This window comes from Mirounga angustirostris, unplaced genomic scaffold, assembly GCF_029215605.1.
Source record: "Mirounga angustirostris isolate CCGP_5_RB_7025 unplaced genomic scaffold, mMirAng1.0.hap1 SCAF_11, whole genome shotgun sequence".
Lineage (NCBI taxonomy): Eukaryota > Metazoa > Chordata > Mammalia > Carnivora > Phocidae > Mirounga > Mirounga angustirostris.
In genome coordinates, this window is record NW_026991719.1 from 106,159,466 (window position 1) to 106,172,286 (window position 12,821).

General features: G+C 39.9%; 1 non-coding gene across 1 annotated transcript; it reads right to left on the reverse strand.

Moving 5' to 3' along the window:
- Positions 1-3,656: 3,656 nt before the first annotated feature.
- Positions 3,657-3,730, reverse strand: TRNAK-CUU (transfer RNA lysine (anticodon CUU)). Its single transcript has one exon. It is a non-coding gene; the product is annotated as a tRNA-Lys (tRNA).
- Positions 3,731-12,821: the final 9,091 nt, after the last annotated feature.

The window sequence follows — 12,821 nt, forward strand, 5'->3', positions numbered from 1 at the left end:
AAAAGGCAAGCAACAAAATAGAATGATCCCATTTTTGAAAAGCAAGAAAGAAAGGAAGAAAGAAACTGTTTACACAAATAGAGTTCCACAAAGGAAAAGGTCTTAAAGGTTCTACTCCAAATGTTAACAGTAGTTGTAGCAAGGTGGTGGGATTATGGGTGACTTTTTTTCTTATTTTTGTCCCTTTATTATTTCTAATTTTCCTTGATGAAGGTGTTTATACTTATATAATGAATAAGTAACATTTTAAAAGATTAATTGAAAAATATTGCTCAAAAGTACACAGGTTGAAATAATCCCTAACAGATGGAGTAGGAACTAGTAGACAGGATGAGGCAAAAAAGGGAAAGAACAGTTTCACACTAAAGAGACAGTGCAGTGCAGTTATTTAATGTGTAAAATAAGAGAAGGAATATAAATTACTGGGCTATTTACAATAATGTTACCTGGTTAAGGAGCTGTTTTTGACATTATCATTTTAAGTTGTATGTAAAAGGTTTTTTCTACTTTTAAAAATTATCACACAAATCCTAGCTCTGAAAAAAGATATAGCCAATTTTTCAAACACTTTCCACCCTGGAATTCTATACACCAAAGTGTGCCCTAAAACGTGTAACACATGCTAAGTAATCTGAATTGGGTTTGCTAAAAGCACATGGTGAATATTATTAGAGGCAGAATAGCATAATTATTACCAACTTGGGCTCTAGAGTCAGAAAGACTTGGAGTTCAAATGCTACCAAATTATTTAACTTCTCTGAGCCTCAGATTTGCATCTCTAAAATGGATATAATATGTAACTCAGAACTAACTGGAATTAAAATAACAATTTTAAAACAACCTAACTCAGAGTGGCTTTATGAGGATTTAATGTAAAAGTATATGTAAAACATTTAACATTGTCTTAGCATGTAATATGCATTCAATGGATGGTCGTTAACAAGAAGAAAAAAAGGAAGGTGATGCAGACTAAACCAAGGGAAAAGCCAGGACATGAGAAGGTCCGTCTGGAAGTCATTCCTGAACTAAAGTGAGAATAAAGCAAAACTGTTGTCTGCCAAGTTAATTTTTTCTGTTCATTATCATTTATTAGGGTCAGCAATTTGGTGCAATTACACTTCCTGAAAAGTAAGTTTTGGAGAGAAGCAGTAAAAGAAGGAGAAGAGGATCAGGACACTTCCCTACATAGAACATGACCTCCTTGAGACAGGGACCATATCTGATTCATCTTTGTTAAAAGGCTGCATGAAATGAGGTGGAAGGAAGAGGGCACTGGGGCTGGCTCCCTAGCCTTCATTGTGCCCTCCACCCTCCACATATATCCTTCAGATTTTATGTTGCCCTCTGTGGTTTCTCCCACTTTTCCTCCTCTAATTTTGACCTAGGTGTCTATTTTGGCCAGATTTCACATGCATAGAAATATATTTATAGAACACTTTTGAAGGCTCTTTTACAGCTTACCCACTATGGGTAGAACAAAACATGAAGGACTATGATGGCTCGCAAAGAAAATGGATTAGGTCCTTGCCCAGCGCCTAGATCAATGGTCTCAAACTTTAACACATACGTCAGCATCACCTGGAGGGCTTGTTAAAATTCAGGTGGCTTGCCCCACTCCCAGAGTTTCTGAATAGGTTTGGGGTATGGCTAGGAATTTGCCTTTCTCTTTTTTTAAAGATTTTATTTATTTATTTGACAGAGAGCGAGAGAAAGCACAAGCAGGGGGAGCAGCAGAGGGAGAGGGAGAAGCGGGCTTCCCGCTGAGCAGGGAGCCTGACACAGGGCTCCTTGTGGGGCTCCATGTGGGGCTCGATGCGGGGCTCGATGCGGGGCTCGATGTGGGGCTCAACCCCAGGACCTGGGATCATGACTGGAGCCAAAGGCAGATGCTTAACCGACTGAGCCACCCAGGCACCCCGAAATTTGCCTTTCTAACAAGTTCCCAGGTGATAATGATGCTGCTGGCCAAGGGACCACACCTTAGAACCAGTGACCTAGACTAGAGATCAGCAAACTTTTTCTGTAAAAGGCCAGATAGTAAATATTTCAGACTTTTTGGTCCTTGAGGTCTTTGTCACAATAACCTCTGTTGTGGTAGCATGAAAGCAGCCAAATCAATAGGTAAACACATGAGAATAGCTGGGTTCCAATAAAGCTTTATTTACGGACACTGAAATTTGAATTTCATATAATGGAATATCATTCCTCTCTTGATTTTTGAACAATTTAAAAATATGAAAACCATTATTAGGTTGAGGGGCATACAAATATTGACATCAGGCAGTGTTCACTGATTCCTGCCTGAAAAAGGCGCATTATCTAAGGAAGACAAAACAAATACAAGTGGATAAAAGAGACATAACAAAGCAGTAAACGTATGAGGTGTTTAACCTCAATAGTCATCGGGGAAATGCAAACTGAAGCCACAATGAGATACTGGTACACATCCACTAGAATGGCTAAAAATGTTTTAAAGATTAACAATGACAAGAGTTGACGAGGATGAGAAGCAATAGGAACTTTCATATAGTGCAGCTGAGAGGGTAAGTTGTACAACCACTTTGGAAGCCAGTTAGGTATTATGACCTAGAACGGAACACTTATGTACCCTATCACGAGTTGTGATAGAGAAACAGAGATGCCACTCTGATTCCCCTTCAAGGAAGGACATTCTGCACAGGTATGGGGAATGCATCAACAGATAGCCTCCAGCTGCCAGCTCCTTGAGGGTCTACCTTAGCTGCAGAGAGTTGCTTTGCCCAAGGTCATGCTCTTCCCAAGGTGAATGAGTAAGGCAGGAGAGTAAGTGAGGTTTGATGCAGAACACACAGATGGGCACTACTTGTTCCAAAGCTCCACGCCAAGTCAGCTCAAGCTTTGTCAGACTTGTATCACAGTTTATCTTCTTCCTCTGCTCAATCCTACTTCCTTCGCCTTTCTTCCACAAGTGTTAGTCCCTAATAAACATCTTGCACTCAATACTCCATCTCAGCTTTTGTTTCTGGAAAGCCCAACTTGCAACACCTTTGACCTAGTAATTCCACCAGGATAACATATCCTAGAAAATAATCATACGTGCACCAAAAGCCATATACAAGACTGTCCATACTAGGTTTTATTTATAATAGCCAAATATTTGAAACCATTCCAATGTCCATCAACAGGAGAATGAATGAATTGTGATGTGTTCATACAATGAAATATTACACATCAATGAAAATGACAGTTATGTACAGCTACATACATGACATAATATTGAGTGAAATGAGCAAGACAAGTGAATACTGTATGATGTCATTCATAGAAAGTTCAAAAACAGGCAAAGGCATTTATGGCTGCATCTGTAAGTGGCAAAACTATAAAGAAAAGCAACAAAATGATTATCACAGAAGTCAAGAGAGTGGTTATGTACAGGAATGATCTTCAAAAATTTTAACAGCTGGTATGACACAAACCTTGCCTAATCCAAATAGACAGAAGCTTTTATACCTCATCAGAGTATGCTGGCTTGATACCAGCCCTGGTTTAATTCTGGGTGGAAGAAGAAGGGGTGGTCAGAGAGAAAGCATCTGGTTTGGGGGTGTCTTCCAAACTGCTAACAATGTTTGCTTTCTTTTCTTTTTTTTATTAAAGGTTTTATTTTTAAGTAATCTCTATACCCAACATGGGGCTCGAACTCATGACCCTGAGATCAAGAGTCACATGCTCTAACCAACTGAGCCAGCCAGGCCCCCCAACAGTGTTTGACTTCTTGACCTGGAGAGAAGTTACATGGGCACTCACTTTATAATCATTTGTTAAACTATACATATATATTTTATGTTCATTAAAAGAAGGGAAATAAGCATACTATGGAAAAATGTAAATACATGTTTTGTAAATATTTACTTTAAAAAATATAACTGTAAAGTGCTGCAGAGATGGCGGGGGAGTGAAGATAAGAATGATCAGAGCTCGGGCGCCTGGGTGGCTCAGTTGGTTAAGCGACTGCCTTCGGCTCAGGTCATGATCCTGGAGTCCCGGGATCGAGTCCCACATCGGGCTCCCTGCTCGGCAGGGAGTCTGCTTCTCCCTCCGACCCTCCCCCCTCTCATGTGCTCTCTCTCTCATTCTCTCTCTCTCAAATAAATAAATAAAATCTTTAAAAAAAAAAGGAAAAAAAAAGAATGATCAGAGCTCATGGTGTGCTTATTCATTCTGTAACAATATGATACAAGATAGACCTTGAGAAGTTCCAAGAAGTTCTATAAGAGGTACACAGAGACACTGTTGTTCAGAAGAGGGAGCATTCTTTTCCAGCTGAGGGGTGAGAGGAGAAAAGCTTCAAAGAGGAAGGACCATTTGAGGTGAGCATTGAAGAATAGAGAGGATTTCAGCAGGTATGGTTGCAGAGGAAGTTGGGGAAAAGACACCATTAATAAGATGGAAGTAGTAGCATGTGATCAAGAAACGAAATAGTCAAATATTTAAAGCAGTATTTCACAACTTGTTTTGATGCTTAACACCCTTAGGAAAATTCTAAATCATGCATTATTTTCTGCAAGGGATAATTATATGTTCCACAGATACCTATCAAATAGCTACTGTGCTAGTGCCAGGTGCTAGGTACACAGCCATAGCAAGACAGACAAGGTTCTGGAGCTTACACTGCCTATATCTGGACTTACTTCTTTCTAAGTCACCGTTCTTCCTGAGAGCAGAAAACAGTCTAGTTTTATCCACGTGAACTCAGTCAATTCAATGTTGTGTGTGTGTGTGTGTGATTTCATGTTAAATTCAGTCAGATTTAAGAGTCACCTCTTCCCTTCGTCATGTCCCTCATGTTGATCTGGAACTCTAGAGTTAATGCAAGACTGAAATAGCAGTGGTGGGGAGGTCTCTACTTCTTGGGCTCTTGATATATTCTGCACCAGCCTTCCTTGGGATATATAGTCACCCTTTCATCCGTTCCTACTGCCATTCACTAGGGGGGCCAACTCCCTATCAGGCCTCTAATGGCACAGTCCCTACTGCTACCCAATGCTGCTTCCCTTCCTCATCACCACAAGATCCCACCTTCTGTTTTTTTTTTTAAGGTTTTATTTATTTATTTGTCAGAGAGAAAGAGAGAGCACAAGTAGGGGGAGGGGTAGAGGGAGAGGGGGGCAGGCTCTCTGCTGAGCAAGGAGCCCAACATGGGACTCGATCCCAGGACTCTGGGATCATGACCTGAGCTGAAGGCAGATGCTTAACCCACTGAACCACCCAGGCATCCCAAGATCCCATCTTCTAAGTTCCCTTTTCTACTTGCTTTCTTCTTCTCAGTTTTTTTTTTTTTTAAGATTTTATTTATTTATTCGACAGAGAAAGACACAGCGAGAGAGGGAACATAAGCAGGGGGAGTGGGAGAGGGAGAAGCAGGCTTCCCGCTGAGCAGGGAGCCCAGTGAGAGGCTCGATCCCAGGACCCTGAGATCATGACCCAAGCTGGAGGCAGATGCCCAACAACTGAGCCACCCAGGCACCCCTCTTCTTCTCAGTTCTGAGGCTCTTATCTACTAGGGTAGAGGGATGGGGTAAGTAACATAACACATCTTGCCCAAAAAGAATTCTTCTTTTTTTTTTTTAAAGATTTTATTTATTTATTTGACAGAGAGAGACACAGTGAGAGAGGGAACACAAGCAAGGGGAGTGGGAGAGGGAGAAGCAGGCCTCCTGCTGAGCAGGGAGCCGGATGCGGGGCTCGATCCCAGGACCCTGGGATCATGACCTGAGCTGAAGGCAGATGCTTAACAACTGAGCCACCCAGGTGCCCCCAAAAAGAGTTCTTCTTAAATCTCTTCCACCCTGGACTGAGACATAAAACAATAATCTAAAAACCAAGAGTGTGTTCTGCCCTTCTTTCATGATGCCTGTGTCGGAGGCGACACCAGCATCATGTGTCACTGCCTGCCTCGAGAAGTGTCATAGGATTGAGGATAGAAGGAGCTTAGGTAATCACTCAGTTGAATTTAGCCATAACTCTACTTTCTCTTTTAGGATTTTCGAAGTATGTGCTAGAGAAATCTTTACATGCCATGTAAGAATTTTGATCAGATAAATGCAGCTTATAGGTCTGATGAGTATCACCTTGAGAATTTGTAGAATTTTTATCATTTTTATGGTCTGTATTTCAACATCAGCATCTCTTTGATTTTTTTATGGATGTATATTAAACAGCTTATGACCATTAAAAAAAATTTAACACTCTATAAAGGTTAAGACCAAGATGACAAGTTAGCAGTATTCAGCTGAATGATCAATGGAGTAACTGAATCATGAGCATACCCGTCTGATTGTCACTAACTGCTGCATGTGTTCAATTCTTAAGGAAAATGCTGGGTAGAAAATAAGGTTTGTAAACAGTGGTCTTGGTAAGTAACTGGAAAGATATGTTCAGGACAGAATCCTTGGAGCCTTAAATACCAGGCTAACTCCATATTCTTTCAGTTTAGCATCTCCAGTTTCTGAGGGGAGAAGGAAAGTAGGCCTGGGTGGGCAATGCCAGACCTGGCTATGGGATTCTTGAAGCAGAAAGGAGAGTCTGGCCTTAGAGAATGAAATAGGGGTGGAGGTCAAAGGAAATGAAGAAACCAACTAGGGTAGGAATTAAGCAGCAAATACCAAATTCTATAAGAAATGAAAAGTATAAATGGAAATATGTAAATAAAAATGAGCTCTTCTTTAGGCTGCTTTGTATGGAAAGCAATAGCTGTGCTGGATTTGTGTATATGAAAAGTGAGGCTTTTCAACTAGTGGTGATTTAAAAATCTGTGAATCATTTATACCTCTGCTCAGCCTGCCTTTCAGCCTCTGGCTGCTGACTCACCCATGCAAAATCTTCCCCAGCCTCATCTATGTTAAGCAGGCCTGTTTCTGCCTTTGCAGGCCCTAAGCTCTCTCACTTGTGAATGCTTCAGCCAGCATCATATTAAACATATTAAAATGCATCCACATCCTGCATTAAATATTTATATTTTTGCTATAAATTTTTGAAAGGGCTTTTGTAATTTTTCTCTTGAAATTATTTGTCTGTGCATAACTAATTTAATTTATAATGGCTGTGATTTCTCCATAATCATTATACATACTTGGACATTCTTGGGAAGTGAGAAGATCCAACCTAAAAATTGTTTTCAAAGACAGTGGATTTTTTAATAAATAGAAAATTTAATAATTAATGAACTTGATATATTTTGTAGCCATTTAATTAAATTATTTTTGAGTTTTCCCATTTTTTTAGTATTTTATACTGTCTTCTTAAGATCTCACTTTATTTTATCTCTAAAAGCCTGTAAGTTGTAAGCTCTTAGTTACAGTTGTCTAATAGATAAAAAATAGGCACTGAGCACTGACTTAAGTGTGTGTGTGTGTGTTGTGTGTTTGTGGTGGTGGTGAAGGTGGTGAGACTCATGTTTTCTTGAAGCTAGAATTTCATGTATTTGAATTTTGTTCAATGACCATTTAACTCTTTGCATTGAATGTTTCTTGCATGTAAATACAAGTATAGGGCATAAGACCTTTATTTAGTTAGGCAAATTGCCATCTGATGATGATAGGTGAGAATGATCAGAGATATACATTAAGGAATTTACTATAGAATTGACAAAACTTGAGTTATTAAATACTATAGATGAAGGTGAGTAGGTTCACCAATAAACCTGAAGTTTCGGGGCACCTGGGTGGCTCAGATGGTTAAGCGTCTGCCTTCGGCTCAGGTCATGATCCCAGGGTCCTGGGATCGAGTTCCGCATCGGGCTCCCTGCTAGGCAGGGAGCCTGCTTCTCTCTCTGCCTCTGCCTCTCTCTCATGAATAAATAAATAAAACATTAAAAAAAAACCCTGAAGTTTCAAATTGGGCTGACTAGTTAAACAGTGATATCATTAACAACTATAGCTAAGTCAGAAGGTGGTTGTAGATAAAATAATGATTTTAGCCAATCTACAAAAATTTTTTAACACCTACATAAGCACTTAAGTAAGCACAGTCCCCGAAGTGATACTTAAAAAGATACAATAATTTGCTGCTGGATCAGACCTAGGGAATGATTATATTGGTCAAGCTTGCTTTCCTTCTCTCTCCTGGCCCTAGGCTGAGGGGATACATATCTTTACCTAATTTTGACTCCAGGATCAGCTATTCCAATGTATCACAACTACCACTTTAGACTCCCTCACTCCATGACTTCTGCTTTGCCTGCTATACCAATTCCCAAGCTTAGTGCACCTTCTTGGTATATTTTCTCTACTCTTGCTTTTCATCTGCCAAGCATTGCCAAAGAAAATTACAGATCTTTGTTGATTTGGACTGCCATAGAAATTCAAGTTGTTTGCCTCCAACTGGGCTCTCTCTCTGTTGCTCTAAAACACCTTATTAAAAAGATTTTATTTACATTTATTCATTTGAGAGAGAGAGGGAGAGAGGGAAAGCCAGCATGGGCGCACACGAGTTGGGGAGGGCAGAGGGAGAGGGAGAAGCAGACACCCAGCTAAGTGGGTAGCTGGACGTTGTGCTCCATCCCAGGACCCCAAGATCACGACCTGAGCCAAAGTCAGACACTTAACCAACTGAGCCACCCAGGCACTCCTCTAAAATCCCTTAATTTTTCTGGACTCACTGTCATTCTCCAACAGTGTCTTTTCCTTCCTTCTCCACCTTATTCACGTTCCCAAGCCCTCTCTCTCAACTTCAGTTTCATTAAATTAAATGTGATAATTCAGGTAGGGCAGTTACCATAATGCCTGACACACAGAGGGTTCTCAATAAACACTGTTAGTACTGTTAATACTGAATGAGCTGCATAATGTGTTTGGTTAAAAAGTTCTGACTTTAGAGTCAGACAAACATTGAGTTTGAATCTTAATTTTGACATTTACTAGTTAATGGGCAAGTTGCTAAACCTCTCCAAGTCTCAGTTTTCTCACCTTTAAAATGGAAACAATAATATTACTATTTTACAGGGATTTAGTGAGGATTAAATGAAAGTGTGTATGTAAATCCATGTGGAGAGTGTCACATGAGTATTCAACATTAGCCACCAGGATTATTACTGGTATTACTATTATAACATCCACTTATTACTTTTTTTTGGAGAAAGTCATCATCTCCCCTGTGCAAGACCACAGTTTTTAGTGTCCTCACCTCAATGTATTTCCATTTTTTCACAACCTCTTAATCTTTACAACAAATATTTGAGTACTCCACTATATGCTGGGCACTGTTTTAGATGCTGAAGATATGTAGATTCGGAGGAAGAAATCTCTCTCCTCTTCCCTAAAGTTGACTCCTGGGGCGCCTGGGTGGCTCAGTCGTTAAGCGTCTGCCTTCGGCTCAGGTCATGATCTCAGGGTCCTGAGATCGAGCCCCGCATCCGGCTCCCTCCATCCGGCTCCGTGCTCAGCGGGAAGCCTGCTTCTCCCTCTCCCACTCCCCCTGCTTGTGTTCCTGCTCTCGCTATCTCTCTGTGTCAAATAAATAAATAGAATCTTTAAAAATAAATAAATAAATAAAGTTGATTCCTCCATCTGTACCTTGGATCCTTGTTCTTCCCAATCACCAGGGGATTTATTTTATTTTATTTTATTTATTTGCTTGAGAGAGAGAGAGAGAGATTGAGCATGAGCGGGGGGGGAGGGCGGCGGGGCAGAGGGAGAGAGAGAAACAGGCTCCCTGCTGAGCAGGGACCCCCCCCCCCAAAGCAGGGCTGGATCCCAGGACCCCCGAGATCATGACCTAAGCCGAAGGCAGATGCTTAACTGACTGAGCCACCCAGGCGCCCCTGGAGGATTTTTCTTATAACTTTTCTGTTTCCCTCTTCTAGTATCTTAAATTTCTCCCTCTTCGGGGGCCCCTTCCCCTTTGCTTTAAAATGGCTTCAGGTTTTGTCAAGAATTTCTGACTCTTCTAATTAATTGAATTAAAATTGTATTTCACTGCTTTTTATTTCCAAGCCTCTTCAGTACATGGTGTCTTGTTTCCATTTCCTCACAATACAGTCCCTTCTCAATTCCCTGTCATCTTGTTTCCCTCCTCACTACTTACTGAAACCACTTACTTAGTGGTCTCCAGTGACTTCCTTGACACATCCAAAAAGTCTGTCTATCCTCATTTTTCCATGCAGCATTTGACACTGCTAAACTTCCCCTGCATATTACTTCCTTGCTTTTCATTTTCATTGATTGTAAACAATTTCAAATGCAGGAAAGTACATAAAATAATATAAACAATATATGTGCCCACCACCCAGTTCTATCGAATCTTGCAACACTAACTTTTAGATTTTGTTTAAAGAAATAAATATTATACATATAATTGATATTACCTGTATGCCTCTCCCCAGTCTCAATCCACTCCCTCCCTTGAATTTGGTTATGATTACGCCCTTTCATGTTTTATATACTATTACTATTTTATCTATGTAGCCATAAGCAACAGATAACATTTTCAGACTTTATGTACGTAGTCTACTGCACATGTTCAGCTCTTTTTGCTCAACATTATGTTTTGAGATTTAACTCTGTTAATACATAGCTCGAATTATTCATTTTAGTTTCAAAATAGTATTTAACTTCATGAATACTGTGATTTATTTGTCCATTCACCTGCTGATGGACATTTATTTTGCTTCCCCTTTTTTTTGAGAGTACAAGTAATGCTATAATGAACATTCTTTTTTTTAATTTATTTATATATTTATTTGAGAGAGACCACGTGCACGATTGCACATACATGCTAGTTGGGGGGGAGGAGCAGAGGGAGAGAATCCCAAGCAGACTCTGCGCTGAGGGTGGAGCCTGATGTGGGGCTCGATCCCACAACCCTGGGATCCCGACACTGAGATGATGGAGCTGAAACCAAGAGCCTTTGCCCAACTGACTGAGCCACCCAGGCGTCCCTGCAATGAGCATTCTTTTACATGTCTTCTTGTGCATAAAGGTTAGAGTTTTGCCTGGGTTTATACCTAGAAATGGAATTTCTGGGTTGAAGTGTATTACATATTCAACTTTATTAGGCAATGTCAAATTTCTCTTCACAGCAGTTCTACCAGCTTATGCTCCTTCTAGCAGTGGATCAGAGTTTCATCTGTTCTACATCCTCAACAACACTTGGTATTATCTGAATTTTTAAATTTTGCCAAACCAATAGTCGTGAAATGCTACCTCATCATTTTAGTTTTCAATTTCTCTGAATAGTAATGAAGTGAAACACCCTTTCATGTCTTTTTTTTAAGTTCTTATTTATTTAACTAATCTCTACACCCACCACAGGGCTCATGGGGCTTGAACTCATGACCCTGAAATCAAGAGTCACATGCTCTTCTGACTGAGCCAGCCAGGCACCCCCATCCTTTCATGTCTTTATTGGCCATTTGAGTTCCTTTGAATATGAATTGCTTGTTCATATATTTTGTCAATTTTTCTACTAGGTTTCTTTCTTTTTCTCACTGATTTATAAGAGGTCTTATACATTCTGGACACTAATTCATTCATTAATTTAATCAATTTTTTTCTAGCATATACTTTGTTCCAAGAATGGTTGTAGGTTCTAGGAATGTAGTTATGAACAAAACAGACAAAATTTCTGCCCTCATGGAACTTACATTCTCATGGGGGAAGGTAAATAATAGACAAGATCAATAAGTAAAATAGATAAAATAATGGATAGTGATAAATCTTATGGGAAAAAAATGAACATGGAAGATGAATGAAGAGGCATGTTTTTGTGAAAGTGGGTAAGGAGATTGTTTAATTGCAATTTTAAATAAAGTTGTCTAGGAAGTCTTCACTGAGAAAGTGACATTTGAGCAAAGACCTGAAGGAGGTGAAAGTGCAGGAAAACAACAAGTGCAAAGGCCCTGAAGCAAGAGTGTGCCTAGAAAGTTCTAGGAATAACAAGGAGCAGTGTGACTAGGCAGAGTGAGTTGCAGAGAGTGGTGGGAGAGAATTCTGTAAGGTGATGACAGCTAGAAGTATAGAACCTCATAGGTTATCCTTTGTCAGTTAAATGTATCAAAAATATCTTCTCCCAGTCTGTGGCTTGTCTTTTAACTTGTTTATGTTGTCTCGAAGTACCTGCATTTTGAAATTTAATGTAGTTAAACGTATCTATCAATTCCTTTATTGTTTGTGCTGTCTGGTGTCTTAAGTAGTCATTCTTATTCCTTATTCCAAGCTCGTAAAGATACTCTCCTATTTTCTTCTGAAAGTTTTAAAGTTTTGCTTTATCACGTTTGGATCTTGAATCCACTTGGAATTGAATTTTTCCTATATGGTATGAGGTAGGGATCTAGTTTTATAATTTTCTATATGGATGATTCAGAGTCCCAGAACCATTTAGTGAATAATCCATTCTTTTTCCACTGATTTGGAATGCCACATATGTTGCATATCAACTTTCCGTATATGTGTATGAATCTGTTTGGGGCTCTGTATTCTGTTCTATTGGTCTGACCAGCTCCACACTGTCATAATTACTTTAGCTTTAAGATCAGTCTTGCTATCTACTCCACTGTAGATTCTTGAGCAAGTAAAAAACACAATTGAAACATTACTCGGGGGGCGCCTGGGTGGCTCAGTTGGTTAAGCGACTGCCTTCGGCTCAGGTCATGATCCTGGAGTCCCTGGATCGAGTCCCGCATCGGGCTTCCTGCTCGGCAGGGAGTCTGCTTCTCCCTCTGACCCTCCCCTCTCTCCTGTGCTCTCTCTCATTCTCTCTCTCAAATAAATAAGTAAAATCTTTAAAAAAAAAAAGAAAGAAACATTACTCGGGGAAGAATGTTCTTATGGTTATCAACAGAGTAAAAC